Source organism: Pseudomyrmex gracilis, unplaced genomic scaffold, assembly GCF_002006095.1.
Source record: "Pseudomyrmex gracilis isolate BER0280 unplaced genomic scaffold, ASM200609v1 scaffold_1055, whole genome shotgun sequence".
In the NCBI taxonomy this organism is placed as follows: domain Eukaryota; kingdom Metazoa; phylum Arthropoda; class Insecta; order Hymenoptera; family Formicidae; genus Pseudomyrmex; species Pseudomyrmex gracilis.
Window position 1 is genome coordinate 32,739 of NW_018021639.1, and position 6,936 is coordinate 39,674.

The following is a 6,936-nucleotide window of genomic DNA, read 5'->3' on the forward strand; positions in this document are numbered from 1 at the left end:
CAAGCGGGGGATATATTGAGTGAATATATTATTTATGGCCTTACAAACAATGGAGCTAAACAAATTTTGTAAATCTTTTCATTGTAGCAATAAAACATATTTAGAAAAACATATATAATTTGTCCGGATTTTGGCGCCGCACCCTGTATATTCTTTTTGGAAATACACAACATTGGTTTTGTAAATAGTGTATCAATGTTTATATATTTATTTATTTGTATTTATTTATTTGTATTTATTTATATTTTTATTGAAACATTTTTTAATACTACAACATGTAGAATTATTTTAATTATATTAATTATTATTTTTTTGTTATGCTAAAAAACGTATATATAAACATTTATTACAATATTGAACAAAACAAATGTTTTACATTGTTTTTGACGGAAAAGACCATCTCTTTCTCGCGATTTCCGTTGAGCAACAATGTGTACGTAGTTTATTTCTAAAACTTAAATACAATAAAATTCTTATTGCAAGAATACTTTTTTTTTAATTTATATTATATGTAATTGCAAGTAGCAAAGTAAAAACTATACTAATAGAATACTTTTTACGTAACAAAGAANATTAAAATATATTTTTACCTTTGTATATTTTATATTAACAATAATTTTGCTAAATTTTTAATTAAGTAATTTTTCTTTTTTTTGTTTAAAACAAAAAGACGTACATATTGGCCAAGAATGGATTTATATTCTTTATTTATGCTCCTCATATGTTTCATTTTTCTAATTATTCTTTTATGGTATTAATATTTTTTATTTAATCAAAATGTTTCTGTAAGTAATAAGTGCAAGAACGAGGACAAACAGTAAAAAACGATAAATAGCTGCTAGCGCGAGGCTTAGCCGCTCGCGTTAGCCGCGTACGCTATAGCTATGTCGAAAGAAAGAGACAGCAGACATATCTCTGTTCTCTTCTACCGCCCGAAACGGCCGAAGCGTCGAGCGCACGTACACGGCTGCTCGCCTGTGTGCGTATCTCATTTACTTGCTGCAACGTGCTGTCTTTTATTGGCTAGTTTACAATGAAGGTAGTAAGGCTGTAGGAGTAGACAGTAAACTATTTTTCGGTAAAGAAACAATGGGAATAACAAAATGGGCAATTCCCATTTTGCACTGCCTACTACCTTACTGTTAGCCAATAAAAGACGCGTGTCAAAAAACGCGAAATAATTACTTGTATAGAAAAAAATGAAATAACTCCAGGAACTTTACTTCTTACTCTATACTACCTACTCCCATTGTAGACGGGAGCCTTAAGAGCCGTCTACAATGGAGAGTTGTACGCCGTAACAGTAAGAAATTGACAAATCACAATCGATTATTCTTCTGTACTTTGTCTGTGATTGGTCAATTTCTTACTATTACGGCCTACAACTCTCCATTGTAGACGGCTCTTTAAAGTGTGTGCGCGTTCCGCGAGGTACCACCAGTGTTCTCAGTCAGTTTTGGCTCTCTTAAGAGCCGTCTACAATGGAGAGTTGTAGGCTGTAATAGTAAGAAATTGACCAATCACAGACAAAGTACAGAAGAATAATCAATTGTGATTTGTCAATTTCTTACTGTATTGTAGACGGCTCTTAAGAGAGCCAAAACTGACTGAGAACACTGGTGGTACCTCGCGGAACGCGCACACACTTCGCGCACATACTTAGTGCAAGGCACTACCGTGCCTCTCGACAAGTGTCGCCACATAGTGACGACAAGATGAAAGGCATGTTTTGCTCTAGAGGTGAAGTCTGCAATCACGCCTATTTAACGACATAGACGTTTTTTACTCTGAACCTAGTTTTTCGAGATTTCGGACTTTGTATTATATCTCCTTTGGGAAAGTACGGAGGAAAAAACCGCAAAATACTTTTTTTCGTGCCTCGATCTCAACTTTTGATTGAGTTTAGGCAGAACTTGATTGGTTTAGCCGTTGTTGAGATCTGAAAATCTCAAAATTCTCAACCAGCCATACTCGCGTAAATGCGGCACGGAATAGCAGCGCGCGTACACTTAGCGCGTATACTTGACGCGAGGCACTATCGTGCCTCTTGATAGTTTAGAAAATACATCAAGATGGAAAAAAAAATATATTTACATCATCAATCAAATTTCAAAACAATTTACTTTAAAAAAGTTATATCTTCAGAGAAAAAATGCCATCTTTATTCCACTGTTGCTGTGTCGCAAAACAAAACATCGCGAGAAACTTTGTTGGAACGATCGGTACTGTCAGAGGTGTTGCCGGCGCAAAACTACCATCACGTTATATATACAATATTGTGACTTAATTTAATTTAATTTTATTCCTTAACTTATTAATACAACTGAAGAGGACTTGAATTACAAATCAAAACGTTTTGAAAAAAATAAAAACAACCCATTGAGTTTAATTATTGCCAAACACCCTGCCATTGGTTCCAATCAGTCGTCACCCAACTATAATAAAGTATATAGTTTGTAGTTATTTTGTGCCAAGTGTCAAAACAATTTATTAAAAAATGTTATATCAGAGGCAGTGTTGCCACCTTTACGGATTTTTCCGTAGATCTACAGATGTTTTATTTCGCCAACGGATCTATGGATTTCAAACCAAAATTTACGGATATTTGGTTTTTTATGTTTTATAATAATTAGGTAAATATTGACAATAACGGACCACCTTCCGATCAACTTGAGCTTTACATATATTGTCAAGGACATTGTCCTGAGTAACATGCAAAACTTTTTAGCCGTCGTTCGTTGTTTATAAAAAAGTTATAGACAAAAAAAGTTTCATAAATAAATATTTTTTTTCGACATTATATATATTTTCTTTATGTTGTAAGTGTGTAGGCAGGGGGGGGCTACGCTCCTCCCCCTGCTTTCCTCTCGAGAAAAAATAAAGAATTATTAGAAAAAAAAGAATTATTAAAATTCTGAAGACAGTCAAATATAAACAAAAGGTAATATGTACGCAAAACATGATAAGCTCAGGGGGGTGCAGGGGAGGGGCGTAGCCCCTCCTTTGCAGGGGGCGCAGCTCCCCCTGCCTTTTTTCACTATAAACCTTCAAAGTTTAAAAAATAAACATTTTATAAATCTTAAACATTTTAATCTAAATAGATATCTTTAAATTTGCAATCTAAAATTTTTTATATAAAATATAAAATGTCAATTAATAATATATTAATAAATTTAAGCCTGTAAAATTAATGCTAGAAAATTAACATTTTTTAAATAAATTTACAATTTATCACTTAAATCAGACATAGCATTATATTTAAAAATTGTATATATATATATTTATTTATTTATAATATGAACAAATGATTATACTCAACAAATCATATAAAGATATTGGAATTTTATACTTTATATTTGCCATATGAGCAGGTATAATTAAATCGTCAATAAGAATAATCATTTGAATTGAACTTGGATCATGCGGATCTATTATCAACAACGACCAACTATATAATTCTATTGTAACAGGACATGCATTTATTATAATTTTCTTCATAGTTATACCATTTATAATCGGAGGATTTGGTAACTTCCTAGTCCCCTTAATAATTGGATCACCAGATATAGCTTACCCACGAATACATAACATAAGCAATTAAAGAATCTTTTTCGGCTCTGNAGTTTCTAAACTAATAAATACGGCACGGAAAGCCGGAGATTCCAGGTTCGACTCCTGGCCGAAGAGTTTTTTCGCAATATAAATTTAATTTCAATTAGGGGGGTATTTGGGATTTCTCATATACGAGATGCAAGTATAGCATCCAATATGAATTTTAGAATTGTTATTTCAATTCGAATTTCACGTGTAAAAATTTACATGTGAACACGTATATATGGATATATATACACGTATAATTTCCGCACAACACCTAGCGAACGGCTCCTATGACCGAATATATAAATAACATAAGATTCTGACTCCTGCCCCCATCAATTATGCTCCTTACCTTAAGAAAATTTATTAACTCAGGGGCCGGAACTGATTGAACGGTTTATCCTCCTTTATCCTCAAGAATTTTCCATAAAGGAGCCTCAGTAGATTTAGCAATCTTCTCACTTTATATTGCTGGAATTTCATCAATCATAGGAGCTATTAACTTCATTTCCACAATTATTAATATAACCCACAAAAATTTTTCCACGGATAAAACTCCTCTAATAGTTTGATCTATTTTAATTACAGCTGTGCTTCTACTCCTTTCTCTCCCTGTTCTAGCTGGAGCAATTACAATACTACTAACAGATCGAAATCTTAACATCTCGTTTTTCGACCCATCCGGAGGTGGGGATCCAATCCTTTACCAACACTTATTCTTTATTTATTATTTTATCTTCGATTTTTCGGACATCCTGAAGTTTATATTTTAATTTTACCAGGATTCGGAATAATTTCCCATATCATTATAAGAGAAAGAGGAAAGAAAGAAACATTTGGATCATTAGGAATAATTTACGCAATAATAGCAATTGGATTCCTAGGATTTATTGTATGGGCTCACCACATATTCACAGTAGGGATAGATGTAGATACACGAGCTTATTTTACTTCAGCAACAATGATTATTGCCGTCCCAACAGGAATTAAAGTCTTTAGATGAATCACTACATTACATGGAACTAAAATAAATATAAACTCTACCCTTCTATGATCATTAGGATTTGTATTTACGAGTATATTTTCATAGGAGGTTTAACTGGAATCATACTATCAAACTCATCAATTGATATTGTTTTACATGACACATATTACGTTGTAGCCCATTTCCATTATGTTCTTTCAATGGGTGCTGTATTCTCAATTATCGCAGGATTTATTCACTGATTCCCTCTTATTACTGGTTATACTTAATAACTTCTTACTTAACATCCAATTCTTAACAATATTCACTGGAGTAAATATAACCTTCTTCCCCCAACACTTTTTAGGTCTAAGAGGTATGCCTCGTCGTTATAGAGATTACCCAGATACATTTTTATCATAAAATATTATTTCTTCTATAGGATCCCTTATCTCAATCATAAGATTAATTTTACTAGCCTTCATCATCTGGGAATCTTTAGCATCCAAACGTAAAATCATCACTATATTCCACCAAAATTCATCTATAGAATGAATACACTCATACCCTCCATTATTCCACAGTTATAACGAAATCCCATCAACAAATTAATTTAATATGGCAGAATAAGTGCTATGGTGTTAAGTACCATATATGAAATTTAAATTTCTATTAAAAATCAATACATGAATTATAGGTCTTCAAAACTTCAATACACCACTCTATGATATAATAATCTTTTTCCATGACTTTACGATAATAATTTTAATTTTCATTACAACACTAATCTTTTTAATCATAATATCATTCGGATTAAACAATTCTACAAACCGGTTTCTTCTTGAAGGAAATATTATTGAAATTTTATGAACCATTATCCCTATAATCACACTAATTTTTATTGCAATCCCATCTATTAAAATTCTGTATCTAACTGATGAAATATTAATAAATAACATAACCATTAAATCTTTAGGACACCAATGATTCTGATCCTATGAATACTCCGACATTAAAAACCTAGAATTTGATTTTTTCATAACAAACGAAAACAGTTCTTCATTCCGTTTATTAGACGTTGATAAACGCTGTATCATTCCTTATAATTATCCTATTCGAATATTGACTACATCAACAGATGTAATTCACTCTTGAACAGTTCCATCCTTAGGAATTAAAATAGACTCTACCCCAGGTCGACTCAATCAATCTATAATCTGAATAAACTGACCTAGTTTATTTTTTGATCAATGCTCCGAAATTTGCGGAATTAATCACAGTTTCATACCTATTGTGGTTGAATCAACAAGAATTAATAATTTCAAAAAATGAATTCTATCTAACTCATAACTGATCAACTAATATATTAGTACATTAAATGACTGAAAACGTAAGTTTTGATTTTTTAAATCAACTCATAGTAAAATAACGATTACTTTTAATGTAAGAATTAGTTTATAAAAACATTAAATTGTCAATTTAAAAATATTAATATATATATATATATATATATATATATATATATATTTTCTTATATTTTCCACAAATAGAACCTTTATATTGAATATCTTTATTATGTTTAAACATATTTTTATTGTACCTTGTTATTTCTTCAATTCATTAGTCCATCATAATTACTCCACCAAAGAAAAATAAAATTACTTCCATAAAATAAATGATCCTACTCTTATTAAACATATACCTTATAAATAATTAACCCAAATTTAACAAAATTATAATTATGATAATAAACCTATTTAGAGTGTTTGATCCCTCCACATCTAACTCACTTTCATTAAACTGAATAAGAATAATAATTTTTATACTAATGATTCCCATAACATTTTGATTAATTCCATCACGAACTTACATATTAATTAACCTAATTACATCTTTTATCTTTAAAGAATTTAAAAGTCCTTTTACAATACTCATTCTCTAATATCATTCTGTTCTACTCAACATTTTTAGTTATTCTATTCAATAACTTTATAGGATTATTCCCCTACATTTTCACGGCCTCAAAACACCTATCTCTAAGGTTATCATTATCCTTGAGATTATGAATTAGAATTACCGCATATAGATTAATTAATTTTTTTAATGAGATAATAGCACATTTAACTCCCTCAGGAACCCCATCAGTATTAATACCATTTATAGTTATTATTGAATCAATTAGATTAATTATTCGACCATTCACTTTAGCAATCCGATTAAGAGGGTACTGGATACCGACTATAGACACCTGTAAACCGACGATTCTAAGTTTTCTTTTTGAGCCGTATTTACTGCATCAAATCCAAAATGCTTCTACAGAAATAAGTGAATTGTGCTAAGAATTAGCTGTTGTTCTTTAAAATGTCCAAATTCAG

At 31.0% G+C, this 6,936-nt stretch overlaps 2 pseudogenes; both read left to right on the plus strand.

Moving 5' to 3' along the window:
* The first annotated feature begins 5,053 nt into the window (after positions 1 to 5,053).
* Positions 5,054 to 5,893, plus strand: LOC109861814 (annotated as a pseudogene).
* A 409-nt stretch (positions 5,894 to 6,302) lies between these two features.
* On the plus strand, positions 6,303 to 6,785 carry LOC109861815 (annotated as a pseudogene).
* Positions 6,786 to 6,936: the final 151 nt, after the last annotated feature.